The following is a 16253-nucleotide window of genomic DNA, read 5'->3' as shown; positions in this document are numbered from 1 at the left end:
GACAGAATTTAGACCCAAAGGTACTGAGGATATTGGCGAGAGGGTTGTTGAAATGTATTCAATCATTCAGCAAATATTTACTGAGTGACTGACAGATGCTAAACAGTATTCTTAGGGGGCGCCTGGGTGGCTCAGTAAGTTAAATGTCTGCCTTTGGCTCAGGTCACAATCCCAGGGTCCTGGGATCAAGCCCCTCATCTGGCTCCCCACTCAGTGGGGAGTCTGCTTCTCCTTCTCACTCTCCCTCTGTGCGCTCTTTCTCTCTCTCAAATGAATAAATAAAATCTTTAAAAATAAATAAACATTATTTTAAGCATTAGAGACAGTGGCGAACAAAACAGGCAAGGGTTGTTGGTGGTATTGTGTCATGGAGACAAACAAGAAGCAAATAGGTAAACAAGAAAATCAGAATTGCTGACAGAGGTGGGGGCCACAGAAGAAATGTGCTGAGAAGGAGGCTGTGTATTTGGAATAGTCCGGGTAAAGCTCTGGGAAGAGGTTGAAGTGATGACCCATAAGGTCCAGGCAGGATGGGGAATGAAGAGACTTCAGAGCCTGGTGGATAAGGAGGTTGAATGTCTTGAGGGGGTGAAAGAGGATGAGAATGCTAGGAGCCTGGAAAGTGGAGGTTAGAGCAGAGTATTTATTATATGGTTTCAGAGGTTGCACAGTTCCTGACAATTAGCTTGAAGGAATGACACAGGGGCTCTGTTCCTTCTCAGAATTGCAGCTTATGTCCAAAGCTAAGTACAAAAGTACTAAGAGCCCCACATTTTAAGTTCAGAGAAATTGCCAGTTATCGAGCAGTTACTTCTCCTTCAGGCTTTCTGGGAAGCATCCTTGCAAACTGAAGACTAACAAAGTAGACAGAGGCCAACAACCATGACACCAACTGTCAGTCACATAGGTCTGTCTCCTTTTCACCCCTCACACAGAAGCTCCACTTGTCCCTGCCCAGTGTGTGTGTGCGTGTGTGTGTGTGTGTGTGTGTGTGTGTGTGTGTGTGTGTGTTGGGGGGGGGTAGGAGAGAACACACAGGAAAAAAGACCACACACTTCCCTCCAGTGTAAACCAGGTGTTACAGACCGAATGCTTTGTCCTCCCAAAATCTGTTTGTTGATACCCTAACCCACAATGGGGTTTTGGGAGTGGGGCCTTTGGAAGGTAGTTAGGATTAGATGAGCTCATGAGGGTGGAGACTTCATGAATGGGATTAGCACCCTTACAAGAGTTGCCAGAGATCTTGTTTCCCCTCTGCTCTCTGCCATATGAGGATACAAGATGTCAGCCCTCTGCAACGCAGAAGAGGGTTCTCACTAGATCCTGACCATGCTAACAGATCTTGGACTTCCAGTGTCCAGAATCATGAGAAATAAATTTCTGTTGTTTATAAGCCCAGCCTATGAAACTCTGTCACAGCAGCCTGAATGGACTAAGACACTGGGACTAGAGTGACAGGCTGGTAGGAAGGAGGCCTTTAAGTCACAGACAAAGATTAGAAAAAAAAAAAAAAGATTAGAAAGGATAGGACTAGAATAAGCTTACTAGAGTCTGGGAGTGAGCACACAGTTGTGAGTCATGCTGAGAAAGTCTGCCCTTCAGTAAAAACACTTTCAGGAGAAGAATTTGTATTTTATGTCTATACCCCAACAAGTTGAGACTCCATAAAAACTTGTTTTATGGACTTAAGACAGGGTGACTGAAGAGGAGCTTGCTTATTCATTCATTCAACACACATTTATTTAGCACATGTGATGTGCTAAACTCAACTGTAGGTGCCAAGGAGACAAAGGGGAGCAAGTTAGGCAAATGTCTTCCCTCAATGCACTTAGGTTCCAATGGAGAAAGAAGCCAACACAAATATGCATGGACATTATAACTGTGGTTGTAAAGTGTGCATAGCATCAGATTGAGAGTGATGTTGGGGGTAGCGAGAGGAAGGGACTATTCTAGACAAAGAGATCAGGGAGGTCTCTCTGGGGCATTATCATTTGAACAGGAGCTGAATGGAGTAAGGAGCATGCCCTGTGGATGTCTGGAGGAGGGAATGAGCTTCGTAGAGTCAGAGGATTCCAGTATGGTGGGAGCAAGGGGGACATGGTAGGAGATGACACAGGGAGATGAGCAGGGGTCAACCCTAAAGGGCTTTGGACTTTAGTCTCAGTGTGATGAGAAGACCCTACAGAGTTTTTAGTGGTGTGACATGGTATGATCTAATTTAGGGAGATTTCTTTGTTACCAGAGTGGAAAATTGACTATGGGGGCAAGAGGAGAAAGCAGAAGCTAATTTATGAAGTTGTGTATAGCAGCCCAGGTAAGAGACTGGGCTAGGTGGAAGCAGTGGAGGCAGAGAAGGAGTGCTCAGCTTTGGGATATATTTAGATGGTAGGTCCTACCAGGTTCCTGGTCTGTTGAGGAAGAAAAGGAGCCAAGAGCCTAGGATGAAGGGTGGATTCTTCACACCTGAGATGAAAAGATTGACAGCAAGCCCTGAAGCTGCGCCAAAGAAGGGAGTGACCAGAAGGTACTGTGGAGGACAAAAAATCTGCAAGTTACTCAGGGGAGCAAGGAGGACCCCAACCCAAATGCGAGTGTCACTCAAGAGGGAAGTTTTCAGTGAGAACCAGGAAATGGATGAAGCATCTGTGACTAGATTAAGAGTGTAAGTGAAGTTATTTGCAATTAAGTAAAGGTTGTGAAGAGTATCATGGAAAAGGTTAGGAGGAGAACAGTCACATCTGGTTCAGGGAGAAGGAAAGAGAGCCACAGGGGCTGGGATTTTGGAGAGGATGATGACTGGAGGACATTTTTCAGTTTGGATGAAAAACGGATGAGTCATGGGGAAAATAACTGGCCTAGAAATGTTCACAGAACTGGGCCTGGAAGTCCCTGATGGATTGAGGTCTCTGGTGGATGAAAGACTTGGACCTTTCTGGAACAAGCCAGCTGCTCCTGGAAATCCTAGACCAGGTGGGCTGGCAACAAGATTGTTTGGTTCCCAGGAGCCTCACTAAGTGCTGGAAATAGCATTAGCTCCAGATTGATGGGAGGCCTTTCTGGATGGAATCCTTTATAGCTTGTCTTAACTGTGACTCCGAGGGAATAAATGGAAAATGGCATCATTGATTTTAAAATAACTCTAGGTGAGATAGTTGCCTGTACTTTCTGTTTCCCTTTACTCAGCTCCCACTCACTTCTCAACCCACAGGGATCTGATTTCTGCCCACTGCATTTCACTCAAACAGGTCTGGCCAAGTACACTACTGGTCTTTGTGTTGCTTGATCCTATCGGCATTTTCAGCCCTTATCTTATTTGACATTTCAGTCCTACTGACCAACCCTTCTTCGTGAAACACTGTCTTTCTTTGGACTTCCACAGTGACCCCACTCTCTCTTGATCGTGCTCCTACTCCTCTGGCCACTTATGTGTTCTGTCTCTAAAATCCTCATTTACTTAGCCTTTAAAATGTTGGGTTTCCTTAATTGTTGATTGTAGGCCTTCTACCTTTCTTACTTTATCTTGTCTCTTTAGGCCATCTTGTTCAGACCCATGGTTTCAACTGCCTGATATAGAAGACATACGAAAAATGTTACAGGAGTGTTCAGAGGTGTGCATGCCTGAGGCATGGGGGAGATTGCTTGAGTTGGGTCATTGCTACCCAGATGGTAAATTTAGCCTTTGGGCAGATAATGAAGCCCAAGGAGAGTATTTATAAAGACAGAAAAGAGAATCTAAACTAGAACTCTAGGAAAAATTATTCACTGGATTGGAAGATGAATAAGCACCAATAAATAAAAGTAATTGCTGTTATCATTCATCACGATTACTATTATTCTACAAGTTAAGTGCTTGTTTGTACATTCAAGACCTGTGTACATTACCTATGCATTAACTTTCCTACATTCCACCCAGCAAATTCATGCCTACATTTCTCTCAGTATACCACCAGGCTTTGTTTGGTTCATCAATTCAGTCCAGCACCAGTAATTTTTACTGATTGCTGTTAGGATGTATGGTGATGTTTAAAGAACTATAATCCATCTCTATCCTTAGAGATTTTGATGGAGTATTGCAATATTCCTACAACTGGCTGTTGTCAGCTTTTCCATCACCATCAATTAGAAAAGACACCAAGGAACCATATGTTTGTCAATTATTTTATCAAGGGAACAAGTACAGAAGCATCCCTCACAAGTGCTCAACAATCATTATTGCATGCAACTAAAAGGAGTACATTCTACTTTTTTTTTTTTTGAAAATAAAACACAATAGTTTTACAATTCATTTAATGGCAACTGGTAATCATCAAATTAGCAATGGTTATCTTCAAAAGTTATTACATTAGCTGTGCTGTCATTTCTCAAGGATGATCAGATACCTAGAGTCACAGACATTTCCCACATAAGATGCATCATATAAATCAGACTTGGTTTATCACCAGCACTGATAAAACCAGACCTAGGGGAAGAATGAGGTCTGGGGACACATGCATGGTCTTAATACAGTGAATGTTTATCCTGCCCCAATTATTACAAAATCAGAACAGCAAGAATATTCATGGAGTATGTTCAACTTTTTAAAAAATCCACAATATAGTCAATGACATGCATACACAAGGCAGTTATCCTCAGTATACTCATGACAACCCTGCTGCTAAGCTTATTGATCTTCTCTAATGAATTATCTGTTTTGTTGACATCTGCACTCTTCAATTCCAGAGTCAACCCCACATTTCCTCAATAGTCCACCTCTCCATTTCCATTTATTTGCAGACTGTCCACAGAGACAATCCACTAAAAAGAGGACAACACTCACCTTGGAACCTGAATGCTTGGGTCCAAGCTTTAACTTGTAATTTAATCAACGGTGCACAAAATCTGATTTTCCTTGTCTCTGTTTCTGTGTGAATTATCTTACACTCCTTCCTCATCTTTTCCAAGCAAGCAGGTGGTTAAAGCATTACCATTAGGGAAAGCTTTGGAAACCCACACAAAGCCATTGTCCTTGCTTGGTGGAAAGTTAAAGAGATAGTTATCTATTCTCAGAAGCTTTATGGCGTGAACTATGGGGATCTGCCTCACAGAAGCCACTATTAATTTCTTACAAGTGCATTTGCAGAGTATTAGACACACTCAACTTCAGGTCTAAACCTAAAGACATATTCCATCCAGTTGGATCCTCAAAATTCCGCCGGAAGATAAGGAGGCAAGGGACCATTTTCCCCATTTTGCAAATGAGGAAAGGGAGGCTCGAGGCTTAGCAAACTGACCAAGATCACGCAACCAGAAAAGGGCCAAACCAGAATTTGATTTTTCAACTTTTCTAATCCCTAGTTGTTCACCTTGCAACATCTTTAACAAGAAGGAACAAAGCAGTGCAGAAATCCCTTCTCAGTGCAAGGAACGACAATTTAATAACCCAAGAGATTTAATGTACCTCCAAAAAGATTCACTTTTCCCCTACTTACATTGAAAGAGTTAGGTTCATTCTACATTCTCATAAACTGATTTAAAACAATCAGGAGAAGGCTCATTAAGCTTCACCTACACAACAAAAATAAAACACTTAGCATTCATGCGCAACTTCACATTTTGTAGATACTGACAAGGAGCTACCAAGAATTTCTTTCATAGATGGCTATTATAATTATTTCACAACACAGAACACCTAGACAGGCCTCCTTTTTATCAGAAAGAGAGGTTTTAAAGGTCAATTTAACAATACCACTTTCAATGTGAGAGCTCCCAGCCTCAGTCTGGTGGGACATGTTCTTGAAGTCTTGCACATTTAATTTACAATGAGCTTCCATAAATTGTAGTCTTTAGCTGTCTCACGTGATAGAGGTCACGCACATAGGCTGAAGCTTAGCTGCAGACAGACACTATACAGTGCATTCTAGTCATTTCCAGCTCAAGACACAGAAGACTCCAAACTCCTACAGTAATGAGATGTTGACAATCTCTTTGACTCAGTGAAATGAAATGCTACCGAACCCAGTTTAAATTCTTCTGAAGTTTTCAGGGAGAGTGAGTGATCCCAGAGCAGCTTTTGCAGGTATACGTCTGCATGAATAAGACACAATGTGATGTCTGCAAGGCGAAGGATGGGTTTGAGACAAGAGGATTTTGTGTGTTGCAAAGTAGTACAGACCAAGGGAGCCACACATGCAAGGTCTTCACGCGTGTCTCGCCAGATCGTGGCTTGGTTGCACTAGCTGCTTTTTGTGAGTGTTCAGTTCATCAATAAATGGGACAGAAGATCCGAGCCTACCTTTTTAATTATAAAATGCTTCTCTCTCCCCCACAATCAGACTTCTACTGATTTCAGCACTGAAAAAGAATGTCATCATCATAATTCCTAGTAGCTTGCTTCTGTTTCCGCTTCAGTAGATACCCTGTAGATGGGAAGTCACATAACAGCTTTGCATCCCATCAAGTTGCCTCCACCCGAAAACAGCTGCAGTGCTTATCTAATTAAACCCCAGCGCCAAACTGTGAGCTTGTGCATCAATCATTAATATTGTATTTTGGATCACTTTAAATTCTGACTGAGGGTACGTGGCTCCCCACACATTGGTCTCTGAAGGAGATTTTTCAAATAATCTTTAAGTGGCATTGAAAAAATAAAACAAGCTGCCTGCTGTTTGACGAGAGCTCTACTACCCTGCTGCACCCTGATTAGCTGTTAATACTAATTGAGAGATGAATATTGCTTCTTCCGAAATGCTAAAGATTTTTTTATTATTATTATGAAAAGGAAAATGCAGTTCTTCTTGCCTCAGAAACATGGCTCCTTGCCCAAATTTTAAAGAGCACCAAAAGAATGATGGTTTCTGGGTCTCTCGTCTACAGTGTGTGGAGTCATTATAGTGAATCACTTCTTTACTCTGCGGGGCCATCCACAAGTTAGTGAACTGTGATCTCCACGTGGGATTTGCACATTCATATCCTACATCTGGAACGTGGAAATGGTCTTCGCAGAGATCTGATAGCCCAGAAATATTTATGTAAATCTCTGTCCTGCTAAGGCACATGTTGATGCACTTGGGTTCAAGCTCATAAACCAAGAGGAGCAGTTTCCTACATTGCTATCCTAATAGACTAAAGCCAACAGGCTAAGCCAAATGGGACAATTTAGACAAAGAGAGATTGGCAAAACCAAATGAATGTCTGCTTCCTTCTAGCATTCTAGGAAAAATACCAAGCAGCTGTGCCAAAGCATACTGCTCTTCTTTGTTAGGAAAAACACTCCGACCCACTCGAAATCAGGGGATGCCATCGGCACCAGGTTCAGTAAATCTGTATGTAAGACAGACATCCTAACAAGGCATGCTCGACTGCAGAAACACAACGCACACCTAGCTCAGCACAAACACAGCTTAAAAATCATAAGGACATAGAACAAAGCATGGGAACCATGAGGTTCTCATTCCTATAAGCCGAGACGCCTGGGCCTTTGCCAGGGTACTGCCTGGCACTTGGCCACATCATCTACAGAGTGATGGGAAGTCTTGGAGAATACAAATAAGAGAAAGAGGATGATTCAAGAGTAGCAAAAATATAAGGAAAAGACAGAGGCTTAGGATGGCATAGTGTAGAGAAGAGAAAACTAAAAGATTTATCAACAGTCTGAAAGCCCATATGAAAGATCCTAGTGATGCTTAGAGGAATCTCCTGAGTCTAGTTAACACAGATCAGGACATAGGGATTAGGACTGTCAATTTAGCTAAGCTAAAACTACATTTCCCAGAATTCCTCTGTGTGTGTGTGTGTGTGTGTGTGTGTGTGTGTGTGTGTCTGTGTGATTCTGTGGGGAGGGTTAGAGTGATTTTGCAGGTGATTTGGAAGATGGTAGTGAAGTAGCAGCCATATTGTTTTGAAGGCTTTGAAGATCAGAGCCGGGCTGGAAGCAGTATTGATTTGCCTGCTTACCTTGCGGGCCTAGAGCAACTCTAGCTCCTGCTGACTCCCCTCTTTCAACTTCTATGACTCTGTGGCCAGGAGAGTGTTTAGCTTGCTGACAAAGGGTGCCAGATGCTCCTGGTCGACACCCCCATCATCGAAGTTAGAGGTTGGAAGGCTGTGAGAGACAAACACAGATTCCAGTCCATCCTCCTGGATCCCAGCTAGAACCCGTGGCTCCTAGCTTATCCTTGCTTTCCCCACTTCACATCCATCTTCCTTCCCAGCCCCTAATCCTACCCACACTCCTGTCAATGTGGCTACTGTGACCACACTCAGAAAGAAGAGTAATTTTCTTTGGCCTGTAGTGGTTTAACTACAACATTTTAGGTAGCTCACTGTGCAGCATGCTTAGGGCTTCGTGAGTAATATGTTTGCTTCCTGTTGGTATATTTATAATTGTGGCAGGCTGACCCGTTAACTTGTAAAGAAGGGTGAAATCTTCACACTTTTCTCAGTTTCAAACTTAACATTTTCTACATAGATTCCCATAATTTCCACATCCTTAACCCCTTCTTTGATAATGAGATATATTCCAGCAGAGACATTACCCCCTCCTTGATTCCGCTAAGTAAGGCAGAACAAGAATGTGCCAAATTCTCTGCTTTTACTAGAATGCACTTCCCAGAGGTGTCTGGAAAATGGAGGACGGACATTTGTGTTTTGCTTTCCCTCTATGCCATTTCTACAATCCACATGAGAAAAGAACCTCCTGTATCTTTCTTCCAGAAAGGCCTTCTAAAGTGCCCTACCAGCATACCATCACTCCTCACTAACTGTTCTGCAGCAATGCAGAGCACATCTCAGGTGAGCATGGATGGATTCTGAATCCAGTTTTGTCGCCTACCATCTTGGTAACTTGGACAAGTTGTGCAACATTTCTCAATCCCAGTTTTCTCAGATGCAAATCTGAGGGGTGCCTGGGTGGCTTAGTCATTTGAGCATCCATTTCTTGGTTTTGGCTCAGCTCCTGATCTTGGGGTTATGAGATCTCTGTGCTCAGCAGGGGGTCTGCTTCAGGATTTTCTCTCCCTCTGCCCCTCTCCCTGCTTGCTCATGCTCTCTAACTCTCTAAAATAAATAAATAAATCTTTTTTCAAAAAAAGAAAATTTGAGATAATATTTTCTCTGCCTGCTTACAGGGTGTGAGCATCCAATGAAATGATGTATGGGCAAATGGGCCATAAATGTAATGTAATGTAAATGTAGGACCTCACTCTAGTTACTGTAAAAAAAAAAAATCTTGATTTAGTTAAGCAATAAATGTGGAGTCTCTGCTCAGTTAGCATTGGTATACTTGGGCCCATACGCTCGTGATGGGTTTCTCTGCTGTGACAGTCCCTGCCCCTTTGCCTCCCCATTTTCAAGAGTCCACTACTTCCCTGCCAAGTCCTCTAGTTTCCCCCCATTATAGGACAGAACCTAACTTTGAATCTTAACTAGCATGCCTAGGGCCTTCAGACCCTACTAGTTCTTGTTAGTCCTTTTCTAGAGGACCGGATTCTGCTCCCAACATCCCTTTCTTACTGAATTAGTTCTTTTCTATGAAAAGACAAACTACCCAAAGTCGTAATATCACACATCCTCCTTACTTCCATTTTGCTGTCTGGCCTGCCTCCACTATGGTCATGGTGTCCTGCTGCTGAACTGCACCCTCACTTTCTCTTCTGATATAAAAAGTTGATTATCTCTTCTGATTTGCTGAGTTGTACTTGATACCCAGTTGAACACGGGATCTTGGATCCCAAATGTCCTTCATGGATCAGCATTAGAGGTAATGTCCTTTCTCACTTTCCACCCATATCAGTTACACTAATGGCCTTAATTCTTCGCCTGTCCCCATATCCTTACCTTTTAGCAGGCAGGGTATAGTTCCCCAACCCTGGGATTGGTATGTGATTCATTTTGGCTAATAGGATGTTAGCCAATGTAGCACAGAGTCTTGAACATTTCTGAACCCCAGTGAAAAGCACTCACATGTTGGTGCTTGCTTGCCCTCCAACACTGGCCACCAGTATGAGAACGTAACCAAGCTAGCCTGCTGGAAGACAAGAGACATATGGAGCAGGGCTAAGTTGCTCCAGCGATCGCAGCAAAGGGTATTCTAGAACAGCTGACAGTCAACCAACTTCCAGATATACAAGCCCACCCAAGAACCTACATGCATAAGTAATAAACACATTATTTCAAGCCATGAGTTTTGGGCTGGTGGTTATTTACCATTACTATGGCAATAAATAACTGACTTGGAAATTGGTAAACAGGTGCACAGATATTGCTATAACTCAAACCCAAAGTATGTGGCATTGGTTTGTGACTAGTTGGTAAGTAGAGCCTAGAAAAATGGAAATAAAACTGCTGTAGAAACCTAGAAAAGTGGTAAGAAAGCTGTCTTAGGAGGATGGGAAGTTGGTGACTCATGTTATCCTACTGGCAAACTCTGTAATATAAGACAGAAAATGCTCCTGATGAAATTCTAGATTTGAGCAAAGAAAGCTGAAGGCTGAATACTGAAAGTGTCAGCTGTTTCTAACTAGCTGTATATAATGAAGAATTACAAGGAAGAGATGAACTCAGAAAATAACTAAACAACTTGGGAGTTGAACTCAGAATATTGATGTGCCACACTCTGCTAGTTTGGAAAAAAAAACCAATTTTCATCTCCAACCTTTCAAACCAGAAAAGATTCTCAAATTAAGACATGGCCATGAGCAAAGACCAAATTAAGGGTATGTCTGTGAGACCTTTCATTAAGACTTCTTGGATAATTAAAGTGGTGCCTTGCAGACCCACAAAGCTCAGCAAATGGACTTTCAAGATTTCTTTTTTCTTTATTTATTTTATTTTATTTTATTTTATTTTATTTTATTTTGAGAAAGAGAGCAAGAGTGGGAGGTGATAGCTGGACAGAGGGGGAGGGAGAGAGAGAGAATTTCAAGCAGGCTTTATGCTCATCATGGAGCCCTACATTAGCTTGATCTCTCGACCCTGAGATCATGACCTGAGCTGAAATCAAGAGTCAGACGCTTTAACTAAATGAGCCACCCAGGAGTTCCTCAAGATTCTTAAGGGCATTGTCCCACAGCAGTATAAAATACAGAAGACATCAAGGATTACATAGAGAGAGAAGCTCATCTCCAAAAAATTGTGGGTTTTGTTTTTAACAAATAGAGTAACCTAAAAGGAACCAAGACTATTCAAGATATAAGAAGCAGGTTGAGAAATTTGTTCAAAGGGTACATCTTCCAAACCGTTTTCAGAAATGGCCAAGAAGGAAAACAAAAATGAGGACATCTCAGATGGCAGAGACAAGCGCTGTGGAGAACATCGGACTGGGAACCACTCTTAGAAAGCAGAATCTAGGTCCTATCATGGCACATGCCTCACTCCCAAAGCATGTTTGGCCTTGTGACTTACCTTGACCAGTGGATACTAACAGGTATGATGCAAATACAGTCCTGAAAAATGCTTGTGCATGGCTGCTTACTCACTCCTGCCCTCTGCCATCATCAGGAGCATGTGCCTGGGTCAGCCTGATGCAAGATAAGAAATCTATGGAGCAGAACGGAGCTGCCCCAGTCATCCCAACTGAATTCATTCCAGATCAGCTGACAGCTAGTCAACCACTCCAACACATGAGCAATAAATTCTTACATATCCTTTACTATTTAAAGCCACTGAGTTTTGGAGTGTTTTCTAGCACAGCAAGATTCTGAAATAAATAACTGATACACCATCCCTCTTCGTTCATTCCACTTGCCTTCCATGTGGCCAAAGTCCCAATGTGCCTCTTACCTGTGGTGACTCTCTTCTATTATTTTCATTATCATCCTCACTTCAATTCTCAGGAATTTTGTTACAGATTTATACATGCTTCCTATAGAGTCCTACCAATGCCACCCTCCTGTTATTAGAGATAACAAGGTGCACCCCTCCCCGGGTGCGTCTGCATCTGCCACCACATTCCAAGCATGTACACAGTCCTAGGTAGCTGAGGGTGCTTGAGCATGTTGGTGAAACTCTCTAGGTCTCATTTTCCTCATCTGTAAAATGAGAGGATTAGAGTGTGGCTAGATAAAATTTACATTTATACTGCACTTCCTATGTATCATGTTAAATGTGTTTTTATATGTCATTTAGTGTCCTAAAACAGAATGTGGTAGATGCTGACATTTCCATTTTACAGATGAGGAAATACAGGGGACAAAGCTTCCCCAGATCTCCCAAAGTCATCTAGAAGGCAAGAAGGTGGGTTAAAGTCTTCTTAGCCTTGGAGGGAAGGAAAGGGGGAGGGGGAGGGAGGGAACCAAATATGTAACAGCAACCAAAAAAAATTGGAAAGTGCTTCAATAGAAAAGAAGCCTAAATTTAGTTTATTCTGCTCAGAATTAAGGACAATTTGTCATATTCGGCAGTAAGGACTCTAATATGCTTGAAATTTAATAGACTTGGGATACGGAACAGAAACAGCCTTGCATGTGTCCACTTTCTGTGAATCAGGAATTTTTCCTCTGGGCACTTTTTCCCTCCTACTCATAACGGAAACTCTGTAGTTGGCAAACAAGTCCTTTATACCAAGCACTGCTCTTTTACTCGATTGTTCATTCAACACAAACATTACCGGTGAATGCCCGTGTTCCAGGCACTGTGCACTCACTTTGCCAGCCATGCAGCTTGGAGACAGACAATCTGGTATCTGAGCTTTGAAGGCCAAGAACCAAATACTTATATCTGGCATTTTCTAATTAAGTAAACCATTTTTATGCCATAATGGCAAGGTCTTGAGATACAATGCAAATGCTGACAAGCTGACTGGACTCAAAGAGAAGTTGCTGGGAGATTTCCCACAAGGCCAGGCTCTCAGACAAAAAGATTCCCGAATCTAATGTTTTCACTCCTGTGAAGCTGGGCACCACGTGTGATGCCTGGCCCACAGCTGGCAGCTGTTTCTCCCCACTTGGTATGAATTTGAATCTCCCAGGGAACTCCAAAAACAGAGGTGCCCAACTAGCCTCTCCTCCCAGGAGATGCTCTTGCCGTGGGTGGGGGTCGTCTGTGGTGTTTCAAGCTCTGCAGGTGATTCTTTTATGCAGCTAGCAGTGAGAACCAGTCAGTGTGAGCCCTATGCATAGTTTCCACTGTATGAAAAATGAATGAACAGATATTATTAAAGTAAAGGGGTTCCACACTCTTAAAACCATTTGGTACACTGCTGGGTATAAAGTCTAAAAGCAAGAGAGGAATAGGAGGGAATGTAGAATTATGTGTAGCATAATGTGCAGGGACAACCACATGTGCTATAAGAGTGTAAACATCTTACAGAAAGAGGGAAGAAATATGGAGGATGCTTTTAACACCAAAACATTTCCTAGGCCTTTTAAGATCATATTTATTCTTTATAATTTTTTACCAAGAAAATACGTAAAAGACAAACCCCTATGAATGTTACTGCTTTTAAATAATTTGAATTAATTAATTTTAAATGCTAGTTACATTTGAAAAATACTAATCCATACATATCCAAGCATCATTCAGCTGACAGACATGGTTAGTGGCTATATGGCCTCGGAAGTAACTCAGTGACTCACTGGAATTCGTGGTCTGCAAATCAGGGACCTCAGACGGAGCCCACCTACCATCAATAAGACTAGAAGGAAATGTTTATGCACTTTGAGAAAGAGGCAAAATAAGACCATTTAGTGGTAAGGAGCATCTTAGATTTCCACCTGGAGGCAAAACAATTCATCAGGACCAAATGCAAAATTTGGGTTTTTTTTGATAAGTTACCATTCCATAAAATAGCTAATTTTGGTATACCAAAGAAAAAGAAAGAAATGAGACAAGGCTCTGAGCAATAAAAAATGATTCAGAGAATATCTGAGGTAGAACAACTCTGTAATATTTTCTCACCATAGGATCAAATTTAACGTAATAATATCAGGACGGACATGACCAGGGAGAGAAAAACCATTTGATTATTCAATTTTGGAGAAAGGTACTTTTATAAAATAACAGCATTGGTTAGGGAAACAACATCAAATGCATAGCTGAAAAAAGTAAAAAAGAAAAAAAAAATCCCATAAGAAGTCAAAAGATCATTTTAAAAAACTTATTGAAAGTCCAGGAGAAAAATGTACACCCAAGATCAAGGTCAAAAGGTGGTTCTTAAATAGAAAGCATTGTGATTAAAAAAGCAAAGTAAAAGGGACTGTCATAGAAAAAAAGTAAAAGGCGCCTTATTGAATGGATACACTGCTGATACGTGAAGGTCACCGAAGTTCACGATATAGAAACAGAACTGTTACTCTGGCTTCTCTTGTCTTCATGCTTTGCCATATGACCCTGAGCTGTTCTCAGGAAATCATTAGGCTCAAGAAATGAACAAGGTGGTGAGATTAGGATTCAACCATCCCCAAGGCTCACACATCACAATTCCACCTTTTTCCCCACACACACTTCCCAATGTTGTTGGCCATTTGACATGGATTGCTTCACGTAAGGGGGCATATCTAATCTCCTGTAATGTATTCCTAAGTATATGGAATCCAAATCACCACGAATCCCAAGTAACAGAATTGTCTTTGTTTGCATTATCTTTTTTTAAGAGAGAAAGAGCACGCAAGCCAGAGGGAGGGACAGAGAGAAACAGAGTGAATCCCAAGCAGTCTCCAAGCCCAGCATGGAGCCCGCTGCAGACCCAACACAGGCAGACAACAGGGCTGGATCCCGCAATGCTGAAATCACGACCGCAGCTGAAATCAAGTCGGAAGTCCAACCGACTGAGCCACCCAGGCACCCCACGTCCTCATTTTCTACTCAGCAACATTTCCCAAAGTCTGGTGGTCTGAATGTTGGTCAAGATGCTCAACAGAAGAGGGCTCTGTGATGAGATAATCAGGATTTGTAAAGATGCTCAGAAATCCCATGTTTACTACATCTGTTCAGCTTTGTTTCTGCCATCATTTCCCAAATTTATTTGACTTCAGATCCCCTTTATCATGTAATATTTACTAAAATTCCACAGAAATACTCTTCCTTGACATGAAACAAAACCCAGTCTGGGAATACAAATTGGTTAAAATGGGGGCGGGATGTAACCAGGTGGGACAGTCAGGAAAGGCTTTTTCCAGAGATGATGTTTCAGATTATGTCCACTGTTGATTTTATACTCAATATATTTTTCTAATTGTTTGACTATTAGTGATTGAAAACTAGTTAGGCAAGATTAATATTTTAGTAATTTCCTATTAATAAAAAAGTCAATTAAACAGAGCACTCAGCCTCCATCTATTCCACTTAACTAAGCACGGATTGCATATGGGTTAGAAAGTTGTATCTCTCAGGATCTCACACCCCATTCTCAGAGCAGGTGCATCTCTGAGGCACACAATTAAGTGGCAAACTTGGGTTTCTCACACAACCCAGAAGAAGCCCATCCACTTTCTGGGTGAGCAATGCAACAATTCTGCCCTTTATCCTTCTCTAAACCATGGACACACATAGTCAGACATCCAGAAACTTCTGTATGGCAAACTGACACAGGATAATCATCTAAGTGGCTGGTAATGAAGGAGAGAGAGAATGTTGGAGAGTCAAATCTGGCAGGACTTAAACTCAAACCACTTTTCACTAGCCTCCGTGCCCACTCACTGCTCATCGAAATGCCCCCGACACTCCATCCACAACATGGAAGGCTGTGGAGATGCTTTTGCGCTGTTAAGGCAGTCTTTAATGAAATATTTCTTTCCCACAGCAACAAACCTCTTCAATCCAGGAAAATGCTTTTAATGAGTGCTTTTGATAAATGATCTTCATAATGATGGTTGTGTTATCGGTTAAATGGTGTTGAGTAACAAAGTTTCCCCCAAAAAATGCCTCTAAAAGATAAAAAGGCACTAATTCAAAAGGAGGCTGTTGTTTTTAATTCCAACATGTTTCTGAGAAATCCACTTAAACATTTGCAATAACAGTGAAAAATCCTTAAGTGGATGAGTGAAAATTTCCCTCTCATTGTGTTTGGAGTAGTCAGATTGCACCCAGCATTGTAAAACGAAAGTGTTTTGTTGCTAAGCAATTCCAAGAATCATCCCAAATCGGGTTTTTACCAGACTGAAGAACGTGTTCCCCTTTAATTTGTTTTTTCACTAGAACACCGTTTTTGCTTGAGCAACAAAGTATGTGAACTGATCATATGAGAATAGAATTTTGTGTAACAAGAAAATCTTGCCTCAACGCTGACTAATATTTAATGAGATGCATAATTATCATTAGGATGCTTGAAAATCAGATAT

The 16253-nt window shown here is 41.7% G+C and overlaps 1 non-coding gene across 1 annotated transcript; it reads right to left on the bottom strand.

Moving 5' to 3' along the window:
* Positions 1 to 4430: 4430 nt before the first annotated feature.
* Positions 4431 to 4562, bottom strand: LOC121101442. The gene has a single exon (XR_005833420.1). It is a non-coding gene; the product is annotated as a small nucleolar RNA SNORA72 (small nucleolar RNA).
* Positions 4563 to 16253: the final 11691 nt, after the last annotated feature.

The sequence above is a fragment of the Ursus maritimus genome, unplaced genomic scaffold, assembly GCF_017311325.1.
Source record: "Ursus maritimus isolate PB19 unplaced genomic scaffold, ASM1731132v1 scaffold_10, whole genome shotgun sequence".
NCBI classification, from domain to species: domain Eukaryota; kingdom Metazoa; phylum Chordata; class Mammalia; order Carnivora; family Ursidae; genus Ursus; species Ursus maritimus.
The sequence above is the reverse complement of the archived record's forward strand: the minus strand, read 5'-3'. Positions and strand labels throughout refer to the sequence as shown.